At 42.1% G+C, this 12,203-nt stretch overlaps 1 pseudogene; it reads left to right on the top strand.

The window, feature by feature from the left end:
• The first annotated feature begins 9,975 nt into the window (after positions 1-9,975).
• Abce1-ps1 (ATP binding cassette subfamily E member 1, pseudogene 1) lies at positions 9,976-11,774 on the top strand (annotated as a pseudogene).
• The last annotated feature ends 429 nt before the right edge of the window (positions 11,775-12,203 follow it).

Below are 12,203 nucleotides of genomic sequence, written 5' to 3'. Positions count from 1 at the left end.
TCAGGTGGGCACTCCTGAGGCTGCAGAGCAGAGGAGACCACCAACACTGCCCACCCCTGCCCACATCCCTGGCCCAAGAGGCAACTGTATAAGGCCTCTGGGTTCCCGTAGGGGAGGGCCCGGGAGCGGCAGGACCCCTGCGCCTGAGACACTGCCGAAACCTGAAGGAAACAGACCGGATAAACAGTTCTCTGCACCCAAATCCCGTGGGAGGGAGAGCTGAACCTTCAGAGAGGCGGACACGCCTGGGAAACCAGAAGAGACTGCACTCTGTGCACATCCAGGCGCCAGAGGAAAACACCAAACGCCATCTGGAACCCTGGTGCACGGAGGCTCCTGGAAAGAGCGGCGCAGATCTTCCAGGTTGCTGCCACAGCGGAGAGGACTTAGGCAGTACCCCACGAGCAAACTTGAGCCTTGGAACTGCAGGTAGGACCAACTTTTCCCCTGCAAGAAACCTGCCTGGTGAAATCAGGACACACAGAGGCAAAATTCCTCTAAGGCCGGGCACTTCCTGTGTTTACCGGAAGTCCCACACCGGCGGATCCCGGACCGCAGCAGCTCTCTGCTCCCAAACCCCGTGGGAGAGAGACCTCACCGCCTGATCAGGTGGGCACTCCTGAGGCTGCAGAGCGGAGGAGACCACCAACACTGCCCACCCCTGCCCACATCCCTGGCCCAAGAGGCAACTGTATAAGGCCTCTGGGTTCCCGTAGGGGAGGGCCCGGGAGCGGCAGGACCCCTGCGCCTGAGACACTGCCGGAACCTGAAGGAAACAGACCGGATAAACAGTTCTCTGCACCCAAATCCCGTGGGAGGGAGAGCTGAACCTTCAGAGAGGCGGACACGCCTGGGAAACCAGAAGAGACTGCACTCTGTGCACATCCAGGCGCCAGAGGAAAACACCAAACGTCATCTGAAACCCTGGTGCACGAGGGCTCCCGGAAGGAGCGGCACAGATTTTCCCGGTTGCTGCCACAGCGGAGAGGACTTAGGCAGTACCCCACGAGCAAACTTGAGCCTTGGAACTGCAGGTAGGACCAACTTTTCCCCTGCAAGAAACCTGCCTGGTGAACTCAAGACACAGGCCCACAGGAACAGCTGAAGACCTGTAGAGAGGAAAAACTACAAGCCCGAAAGCAGAACACTCTGTCCCCATAACTGGCTGAAAGAAAACAGGAAAACAGGTCTACAGCACTCCTGACACACAGGTTATAGGACAGTCTAGCCACTGTCAGAAATAGCAGAACAAATTAACACTAGAGATAATCTGATGGCGAGAGGCAAGCACAGGAACCCAAGCAACAGAAACCAAGACTACATGGCATCATCGGAGCCCAATTCTCCCACCAAAGCAAACACGGAATATCCAAACACACCAGAAAAGCAAGACCTAGTTTCAAAATCATATTTGATCATGATGCTGGAGGACTTCAAGAAAGACATAAAGAACTCCCTTAGAGAACAAGTAGAAGCCTACAGAGAGGAATCGCAAAAATCCCTGAAAGAATTCCAGGAAAACACAATCAAACAGTTGAAGGAATTAAAAATGGAAATAGAAGCAATCAAGAAAGAACACATGGAAACAACCCTGGACATAGAAAATCAAAAGAAAAGACAAGGAGCTGTAGATACAAGCTTCACCAACAGAATACAAGAGATGGAAGAGAGAATCTCGGGAGCAGAAGATTCCATAGAAATCATTGACTCAACTGTCAAAGATGATGTAAAGCGGAAAAAGCTACTGGTCCAAAACATACAGGAAATCCAGGACTCAATGAGAAGATCAAACCTAAGGATAATAGGTATAGAAGAGAGTGAAGACTCCCAGCTCAAAGGACCAGTAAATATCTTCAACAAAATCATAGAAGAAAACTTCCCTAACCTAAAAAAAGAGATACCCATAGGCATACAAGAAGCCTACAGAACTCCAAATAGATTGGACCAGAGAAGAAACACCTCCCGTCACATAATTGTCAAAACACCAAACGCACAAAATAAAGAAAGAATATTAAAAGCAGTAAGGGAAAAAGGTCAAGTAACATATAAAGGGAAACCTATCAGAATCACACCAGACTTTTCGCCAGAAACTATGAAGGCCAGAAGATCCTGGAAAGATGTCATACAGACACTAAGAGAACACAAATGCCAGCCCAGGTTACTGTATCCTGCAAAACTCTCAATTAACATAGATGGAGAAACCAAGATATTCCATGACAAAACCAAATTTACACAATATCTTTCTACAAGTCCAGCACTACAAAGGATAATAAAGGGTAAAGCCCAACATAAGGAGGCAAGCTATACCCTAGAAGCAAGAAACTAATCATCTTGGCAACCAAACAAAGAGAATGAAAGCACACAAACATAACCTCACTTCCAAATATGAATATAACGGGAAGCAATAATCACTATTCCTTAATATCTCTCAATATCAATGGCCTCACTCCCCAATAAAAAGACATAGATTAACAAACTGGATACGCAACGAGGACCCTGCATTCTGCCGCCTACAGGAAACACACCTCAGAGACAAAGACAGACATTACCTCAGAGAGAAAGGCTGGAAAACAATTTTCCAAGCTAATGGTCAGAAGAAGCAAGCTGGAGTAGCCATTCTAATATCAAATAAAATCAATTTTCAACTAAAAGTCATCAAAAAAGATAAGGAAGGACACTTCATATTCAACAAAGGAAAAATCCACCAAGATGAAGTCTCAATCCTAAATATCTATGCCCCAAATACAAGGGCACCTACATATGTAAAAGAAACCTTACTAAAGCTCAAAACACACATTGCACCTCACACAATAATAGTGGGAGATTTCAACACCCCACTCTCATCAATGGACAGATCATGGAAACAGAAATTAAACAGAGATGTAGACAGACTAAGAGAAGTCATGAGCCAAATGGACTTAACAGATATTTATAGAACATTCTATCCAAAACAAAAGGATATACCTTCTTCTCAGCTCCTCATGGTACTTTCTCCAAAATTGACCATATAATTGGTCAAAAAACGGGCCTCAACAGGTACAGAAAGGTAGAAATAATCCCATGCGTGGTATCGGACCACCACGGCCTAAAACTGGTCTTCAATAACAATAAGGGAAGAATGCCCACATATACGTGGAAATTGAACAATGCTCTACTCAATGATAACCTGGTCAAGGAAGAAATAAAGAAAGAAATTAAAAACTTTTTAGAATTTAATGAAAATGAAGGTACAACATACCCAAACTTATGGGACACAATGAAAGCTGTGCTAAGAGGAAAACTCATAGCGCTGAGTGCCTGCAGAAAGAAACAGGAAAGAGCATATGTCAGCAGCTTGACAGCACACCTAAAAGCTCTAGAACAAAAAGAAGCAAATACACCCAGGAGGAGTAGAAGGCAGGAAATAATCAAACTCAGAGCTGAAATCAACCAAGTAGAAACAAAAAGGACCATAGAAAGAATCAACAGAACCAAAAGTTGGTTCTTTGAGAAAATCAACAAGATAGATAAACCCTTAGCCAGACTAACGAGAGGACACAGAGAGTGCGTCCAAATTAACAAAATCAGAAATGAAAAGGGAGACATAACTACAGATTCAGAGGAAATTCAAAAAATCATCAGATCTTACTAAAAAACCTATATTCAACAAAACTTGAAAATCTTCAGGAAATGGACAATTTCCTAGACAGATACCAGGTATCGAAGTTAAATCAGGAACAGATAAACCAGTTAAACAACCCCATACCTCCTAAGGAAATAGAAGCAGTCATTAAAGGTCTCCCAACCAAAAAGAGCCCAGGTCCAGACGGGTTTAGTGCAGAATTCTATCAAACCTTCATAGAAGACCTTATACCAATATTATCCAAACTGTTCCACAAAATTGAAACAGATGGAGCCCTACCGAATTCCTTCTATGAAGCCACAATTACTCTTATACCTAAACCACACAAAGACCCAACAAAGAAAGAGAACTTCAGACCAATTTCCCTTATGAATATTGATGCAAAAATACTCAATAAAATTCTGGCAAACCGAATTCAAGAGCACATCAAAACAATCGTCCACCATGATCAAGTAGGCTTCATCCCAGGCATGCAGGGATGGTTTAATATAAGGAAAACCATCCACGTGATCCATCATATAAACAAACTGAAAGAACAGAACCACATGATCATTTCATTAGATGCTGAGAAAGCATTTGACAAAATTCAACACCCCTTCATGATAAAAGTCCTGGAAAGAATAGGTATTCAAGGCCCATACCTAAACATAGTAAAAGCCATATACAGCAAACCAGTTGCTAACATTAAACTAAATGGAGAGAAACTTGAAGCAATCCCACTAAAATCAGGGACTAGACAAGGCTGCCCACTCTCTCCCTACTTATTCAATATAGTTCTTGAAGTTCTAGCCAGAGCAATCAGACAACAAAAGGAGATCAAGGGGATACAGATCGGAAAAGAAGAGGTCAAAATATCACTATTTGCAGACGACATGATAGTATATTTAAGTGATCCCAAAAGTTCCACCTGAGAACTACTAAAGCTGATAAACAACTTCAGCAAAGTGGCTGGGTATAAAATTAACTCAAATAAATCAGTTCCCGTCCTCTATACAAAAGAGAAACAAGCCGAGAAAGAAATTAGGGAAACGACACCCTTCATAATAGACCCAAATAATATAAAGTACCTCGGTGTGACTTTAACCAAGCAAGTAAAAGATCTGTACAATAAGAACTTCAAGACACTGAGGAAAGAAATTGAAGAAGACCTCAGAAGATGGAAAGATCTCCCATGCTCATGGATTGGCAGGATTAATATAGTAAAAATGGCCATTTTACCAAAAGCAATCTACAGATTCAATGCAATCCCCATCAAAATACCAATCCAATTCTTCAAAGAGTTAGACAGAACAATTTGCAAATTCATCTGGAATAACAAAAAACCCAGGATAGCTAAAGCTATCCTCAACAATAAGAGGACTTCAGGGGGAATCACTATCCCTGAACTCAAGCAGTATTACAGAGCAATAGTGATAAAAACTGCATGGTATTGGTACAGAGACAGACAGATAGACCAATGGAATAGAATTGAAGACCCAGAAATGAACCCACACACCTATGGTCACTTGATTTTTGACAAAGGAGCCAAAACCATCCAATGGAAAAAAGATAGCATTTTCAGCAAATGGTGCTGGTTCAACTGGAGGTCAACATGGAGAAGAATGCAGATCGATCCATGCTTATCACCCTGTACAAAGCTTAAGTCCAAGTGGATCAAGGACCTCCACATCAAACCAGACACACTCAAACTTATAGAAGAAAAACTAGGGAAGCATCTGGATCACATGGGCACTGGAAAAAATTTCCTGAACAAAACACCAATGGCTTATGCTCTAAGATCAAGAATCGACAAATGGGATCTCATAAAACTGCAAAGCTTCTGTAAGGCAAAGGACACTGTGGTTAGGACAAAACGGCAACCAACAGATTGGGAAAATATCTTTACCAATCCTACAACGGATAGAGGCCGTATATCCAAAATATACAAAGAACTCAAGAAGTTAGACCGCAGGGAAACAAATAACCCTATTAAAAAATGGGGTTCAGAGCTAAACAAAGAATTCACAGCTGAGGAATGCCGAATGGCTGAGAAACACCTAAAGAAATGTTCAACATCTTTAGTCATAAGGGGAATGCAAATCAAAACAACCCTGAGATTTCCCCTCGCACCAGTGAGAATGGCTAAGATCAAAAACTCAGGTGACAGCAAATGCTGGCGTGGATGCGGAGAAAGAGGAACACTCCTCCATTGTTGGTGGGGTTGCAGACTGGTACAACCATTCTGGAAATCAGTCTGGAGGTTCCTCAGAGAATTGGACATTGACCTGCCTGAGGATCCAGCTATACCTCTCTTGGGCATATACCGAAAAGATGCCCCAACACATAAAAAAGACACGTGCTCCACTATGTTCATCACAGCCTTATTTATAATAGCCAGAAGCTGGAAAGAACCCAGATGCCCTTCAACAGAGGAATGGATACAGAAAATGTGGTACATCTACACAATGGAATATTAATCACCTATCAAAAACAATGACTTTATGAAATTCGTGGGCAAATGGTTGGAACTGGAAAATATCATCCTGAGTGAGGTAACCCAATCACAGAAAGACATACATGGTATGCACTCATTGATAAGTGGCTATTAGCCCAAATGCTTGAATTACCCTTGATGCCTAGAACAAATGAAACTCAAGACGGATGATCAAAATGTGAATGCTTCACTCCTTCTTTAAATGAGGAAAAAGAATACCCTTGGCAGGGAAGGGAGAGGCAAAGATTAAAACAGAGACTGAAGGAACACCCATTCAGAGCCTGCCCCACAGGTGGCCCATACATATACAGCCACCCAATTAGACAAGATGGATGAAGCAAAGAAGTGCAGACCGACAGGAGCCGGATGTTGATCGCTCCTGAGAGACACAGCCAGAATACAGCAAATACAGAGGCGAATGCCAGCAGCAAACCACTGAACTGAGAATAGGTCCCCCGTTGAAGGAATCAGAGAAAGAACTGGAAGAGCTTGAAGGGGCTTGAGACCCCAAAAGTACAACAATGCCAAGCAACCAGAGCTTCCAGGGACTAAGCCACTACCTAAAGACTATACATGGACTGACCCTGGACTCTGACCCCATAGGTAGCAATGAATATCCTAGTAAGAGCACCAGTGGAAGGGGAAGCCCTGGGTCCTGCTAAGACTGAACCCCCAGTGAACTAGACTATGCGGGGAGGGTGGCAATGGGGGGAGGTTTGGGAGGGGAACACCCATAAGGAAGGGGAGGGTGGAGGGTGATGTTTGTCCGGAAACCGGGAAAGGGAATAACACTTGAAATGTATATAAGAAATACTCAAGTTAATAAAAAAAAAAAAAAGAAAAACAAACTGAAAGAACAAAACCACATGATCATTTCACTAGATGCTGAGAAAGCATTTGACAAAATTCAACACCCCTTCATGATAAAAGTCCTGGAAAGAATAGGAATTCAAGGCCCATACCTAAACATATTAAAAGCCATATACAGCAAACCAGTTGCTAACATTAAACTAAATGGAGAGAAACTTGACGCAATCCCACTAAAATCAGGGACTAGACAAGGCTGCCCACTCTCTCCCTACTTGTTCATTATAGTTCTTGAAGTTCTAGCCAGAGCAATCAGAAACAAAAGAGGTCAAGGGGATACAGATCAGAAAAGAAGTAGTCAAAATATCACTATTTGCAGATGATATGATAGTATATTGAAGTGATCCCAAAAGTTCCACCAGAGAACTACTAAAGCTGATAAACAACTTCAGCAAAGTGGCTGGGTATAAAATTAACTCAAATAAATCAGTAGCCTTCCTCTACACAAAAGAGAAACAAGCCGAGAAAGAAATTAGGGATACGACACCCTTCATAGTAGACCCAAATAATATAAAGTTCCTCGGTGTGACTTTAACCAAGCAAGTAAAAGATCTGTACAATAAGAACTTCAAGACTCTGAAGAAAGAAATTGAAGAAGACCTCAGAAGATGGAAAGATCTCCCATGCTCATGGATTGGCAGGATTAATATAGTAAAAATGGCCATTTTACCAAAAGCGATCTACAGATTCAATGCAATGCCCATCAAAATACCAATCCAATTCTTCAAAGAGTTAGACAGAACAATTTGCAAATTCATCTAGAATAACAAAAAACCCAGGATAGCTAAAACTATCCTCAACAATAAAAGGACTTCAGGGGGAATCACTATCCCTGAACTCAAGAAGTATTACAGAGCAATAGTGATAAAAACTGCATGGTATTTGTACAGAGACAGACAGATAGACCAATGGAACAGAATTGAAGACCCAGAAATGAACCCACACACCTATGGTCACTTGATTTTTGACAAAGGAGCCAAAACCATCCAATGGAAAAAAGATAGCATTTTCAGCATATGGTGCTGGTTCAACTGGAGGTCAACATGGAGAAGAATGCAGATCGATCCATGCTTATCACCCTGTACAAAGCTTAAGTCCAAGTGGATCAAGTACCTCCACATCAAACCAGACACACTCAAACTAATAGAAGAAAAACTAGGGAAGCATCTGGAACACATGGGCACTGGAAAAAATTTCCTGAACAAAACACCAATGGCTTATGCTCTAAGATCAAGAATCGACAAATGGGATCTCATAAAACTGCAAAGCTTCTGTAAGGCAAAGGACACTGTGGTTAGGACAAAACAGCAACCAACAGATTGGGAAAAGATCTTTACCAATCCTACAACAGATAGAGGCCTTATATCCAAAATATACAAAGAACTCAAGAAGTTAGACCGCAGGGAGACAAATAACCCTATTAAAAATGGGGTTCAGAGCTCAACAAACAATTCACAGCTGAGGAATGCCGAATGGCTGAGAAACACCTAAAGAAATGTTCAACATCTTTAGTCATAAGGGGAATGCAAATCAAAACAACCCTGAGATTTCCCCTCGCACCAGTGAGAATGGCTAAGATCAAAAACTCAGGTGACAGCAAATGCTGGCGTGGATGCGGAGAAAGAGGAACACTCCTCCATTGTTGGTGGGGTTGCAGACTGGTACAACCATTCTGGAAATCAGTCTGGAGGTTCCTCAGAGAATTGGACATTGACCTGCCTGAGGATCCAGCTATACCTCTCTTGGGCATATACCGAAAAGATGCCCCAACACATAAAAAAGACACGTGCTCCACTATGTTCATCACAGCCTTATTTATAATAGCCAGAAGCTGGAAAGAACCCAGATGCCCTTCAACAGAGGAATGGATACAGAAAATGTGGTACATCTACACAATGGAATATTAATCACCTATCAAAAACAATGACTTTATGAAATTCGTGGGCAAATGGTTGGAACTGGAAAATATCATCCTGAGTGAGGTAACCCAATCACAGAAAGACATACATGGTATGCACTCATTGATAAGTGGCTATTAGCCCAAATGCTTGAATTACCCTTGATGCCTAGAACAAATGAAACTCAAGACGGATGATCAAAATATGAATGCTTCACTACTTCATTAAATGGGGAACAAGAATACCCTTGGCTGGGAAGAGAGAGGCAAAGATTAAAACAGAGACTGAAGGAACACCCATTCAGAGCCTGCCCCACATGTGGCCCATACATATACAGCCACCCAATTAGACAAGATGGATGATGCAAAGAAGTGCAGGCCTACAGGAGCCGGATGTAGATCTCTCCTGAGAGACACAGCCAGAATACAGCCAATACAGAGGCGAATGCCAGCAGCAAACCACTGAACTGAGAATAGGAACCCGTTGAAGGAATCAGAGAAAGTACTGGAAGAGCTTGAAGGGGCTCGAGACCCCACATGTACAACAATGCCAAGCAACCAGAACTTCCAGGGACTAAGCCACTACCTAAAGACTATACATGGACTGACCCTGGAGTCTGACCTCATAGGTAGCAATGAATATCCTAGTAAGAGCACCAGTGGAAGGGGATGCCCTGGGTCCTGCTAAGACTGAACCCCCAGTGAACTAGACTTTTGGGGGGAGGGTGGCAATGGGGGGAGGTTTGGGAGGGGAACACCCATAAGGAAGGGGAGGGGGGAGGAGGATGTTTGCCCGGAAACCGGGAAAGGGAATAACACTGGAAATGTATATAAGAAATACTCATGTTAATAAAAAAAAATGGGAATCTAGGAATAGCTCACACTTTTATGGTGAATTGATTTAAAGCAGGTACTCCATGACAATTAAAATGGAAATAGTGATCTCTTTAAGGGGATAGATGCTGGGGCAAGAAGATATCTATAAGAAAAGAGTGAAGTAGGACTCATAACAAATACAAAAGTCGAAGAACACGCTACCTGACGGTAGCCCTGCTTTACCTACTGCATGCCCCATTGGAATTCGAAGTGGACCGTTGTCTCCAGAAGAGCTGGGTATTCTGTATTACAATTATGGCAGACAAGTTAACAAGAATTGCTCTTGTCAACCCCGATAAATTCAAATCTAAGAAATGTCAACAGGAGTGCAAAAAGAGTTGCCCCATGGTCCAGATGGAAAAAATATCTATAGAGCTTACCCCACACACACACACCCCAGAGCAAAATAGCATGGATTTCTGAAACTCTTTGTATTGGTTCTGGTATTTGTATTAAGAAATGTCCCTTTGGTGCCTTATCAATTGTGAATTTGCCAAGTAACTTGGAAAAAGAAACAACACATCGCTATTGTACCAATGCCTTCAAGCTTCAGAGGTTGCCTATCCCTAGTCCAGGTGAAGTTTTGGGATTAGTTGGAACTAATGGTATTTGAAAGTCAACTGCACTAAAAGTTTTAGTGGGAAAGCAAAATCCAAACCTTGGAAAGTATGATGATCCGCCTGATTGGCAAGAGATTTCCGTGGATCTGAATTACAAAATTACTTCACCAAGGTTCTAGAAGATGACCTAAAAGCCATTATCAAACCTTAATATGTAGACAAAATTCCCAAGACTGCACAGGGGACAATGGGCTCTATTCTGGACCAAAAAAATGAAAGGAAGAACCAGGCAGTCATCTGTCAGCAGCTTGATTTAACTCACCTCAAAGAAGGAAAGATCTTTCAGGAGAGTTGCAGAGATTTGCTTGTGCCGTCGTTTGCATAAAAAGCTGATATTTTTATGTCTGAGGAACCTTCTAGTTACCTCCATGTCCAGCAAAGGTTAAAGGCTGTCATTACTAGGCGATCTTTAATAAACCCAGATAAATACATCATTGTGATGATCTAAGTGTACTAGACTATCTGTCTGATTTCATCCGCTGTCTGTATGGTGTGCCAAGTGCTTATGGTGTTGTCACTATGCCTTTTAGTGTGAGAGAAGGCATACCTCTATTTTTGGATGCCTATGTTCCAACAGAGAACTTGAGGTTCAGGGATACATCACTTGTCTTTAAGGTAACTAAGACAGCAAATGAGGAAGAAGTTAAAAAGATGTGCATGTATAAATATCCCGGGATGAAGAAAAAGATGGGAGATTTCGAGCTAGCGATTGCAGCTGTAGAGTTACTGACTCTGAAATCATGGTCATGCTGGGGGAAAATGGTACAGGTAAAACCACATTTATCAGAATGCTTGCTGGAAGGCTTAAACCAGATGAAAGAAGAGAAGTACCAGTTCTAAATGTCAGTTCTAAGCCACAGAAAATCAGTCCTAAATCAACAGGAAGTGAGTCCTAAACCAACAGGAAGTGTTCACCACATGAACACTACATGAAAAGATCAGAGATGCTTACACTCATCCACAGTTGGTAACTGATGTAATGAAGCCCCTATAGATTGAAAACATCATTGGCCAAGAGGTACAGACATAGTCTGGTGGTGAACTTCAGCGAGTAGCTTTAGCTCTTTGTTTGGCTGACGACTATTTAATTGATGAACCATCTGCATATTTGGATTCTGAGCAAAGATTAATGGCAGCTCTGACCGTCAAACATTTCATTCTCAATGCAAAGAAGACAGCTTTTGTTGTAGAACATGACTTCATCATGGCCACCTACCTAGCAGATCGTGTCATCATCCGTGTAAGAACACAGTTGGAAACAGTCCTCAGACTATTTTGGCTGGCATGAAGAAATTTTTGTCTCAGCTCGAAATTACATTCAGAAGAGACACCAACAACTATAGACCAAGAATAAATAAGTTCAATTCAATCAAAGACGTAGAGTAAAAGAAGAGGGAAAACTACTTTTTTCTTGGATGATTAGATTGAATCTGAACTTACAATAAGTCATTTACTCACTGGGATTTTTATCATATAAAACTTTATTCAGGTTTTATGGCCTCACATACTCTGGAGTTTGAAGTATGGTTTTCTTAATGTGACACCGAAAGCCGGTAAATTGTTGTTTAAGAACTATTCTGTTCTTAAGATTAAACCTCTGTGCACACAACACTAACAGGGAGAAATTTCAGATATGAATTACCTCCAGATTAACACAATCTGCGGGGAGATTGTCAATTGTGTATTACATTCATGTACCAGATCCTTCCTGGTGTTGCCCATCTTTGAAGTCTTTGATAAAATCGGTACTTACCTGCTTGCTAAGTGTACCAGTCTAATGGAAGTGCCCTCTCCTAAAAGCCAGTCACAAACTTACTGCTGCAGTCTGATCATAAGCCAGGGCTGCAT

The sequence above is a fragment of the Rattus norvegicus genome, chromosome X (genome assembly GCF_021556685.1).
Source record: "Rattus norvegicus strain SHRSP/BbbUtx chromosome X, alternate assembly SHRSP_T2T, whole genome shotgun sequence".
In the NCBI taxonomy this organism is placed as follows: Eukaryota; Metazoa; Chordata; class Mammalia; order Rodentia; family Muridae; genus Rattus; species Rattus norvegicus.
This window is presented reverse-complemented; position numbering and strand designations above follow the sequence as displayed.